Here is a 765-nt window from a genome sequence, read left to right as displayed (position 1 = left end):
TCCTGACATCGCATTTTTCAGTGTTCATCAGCGGTCTCAGCCACCACATTATTCAATCTATCGAAAAAGTCCAAAATTATGAACTTGAACAAAAATTCAAGCAGAGGAACGATCAGTATGAAAATACTTATGGACAAGTGAGGGTTTTCAAGCTATGGCACGGCACAAAGAAGCGAAACGTCGACTCCATTCTACGAGAAAATTTTGACGTCTCCCGTCACGGACAAAACCGTGGTAAGCCTCTTCATGTAACTGTGCCCTCAGTCGGATGAGCCGGAAACAAGATACTGTAGCCCCATCATCCACTCATTCCGAGTACGACGCATTGGATGAGGCTGCGGCACAAGTCGTATGCTTGAGGAATTTTCTCAAGGAACTGGGAAATGAGCTTCTAGTCAATGGCCCCACAGTCATCTACGTGGACGACACTGGAGCAATCGCAACAGCGGACAGGAAGGAGCACAACGACCGGGAATAGAAATGTCAGGTACCACGACGTTCGGGAGTTGGTCCGACATCCAGAAATCAAGCTAGTCTACGTCAAGTCAAAGTTGAATCAAGCTCACCTGATGACCAAGTCGCCGCCCGGTTCAGAGACCAGACGACTTGCAAGATCTCTGGGTGGTTCCTAGCAAGAAATTATTCAACCGATCCCTCCCATTTCATCTCTGAATCATTATAATTACTTTCCTTTACGTCAGTAGTTCATAACAAATTGTTTTGTATAAAATAGTTTTATTTTGCAGGTGGTCAATGAGAATGGTC

The sequence above is a fragment of the Frankliniella occidentalis genome, unplaced genomic scaffold (genome assembly GCF_000697945.3).
Source record: "Frankliniella occidentalis isolate FOCC.00 unplaced genomic scaffold, Focc_3.1 Scaffold87, whole genome shotgun sequence".
NCBI lineage: Eukaryota > Metazoa > Arthropoda > Insecta > Thysanoptera > Thripidae > Frankliniella > Frankliniella occidentalis.
This window is presented reverse-complemented; position numbering follows the sequence as displayed.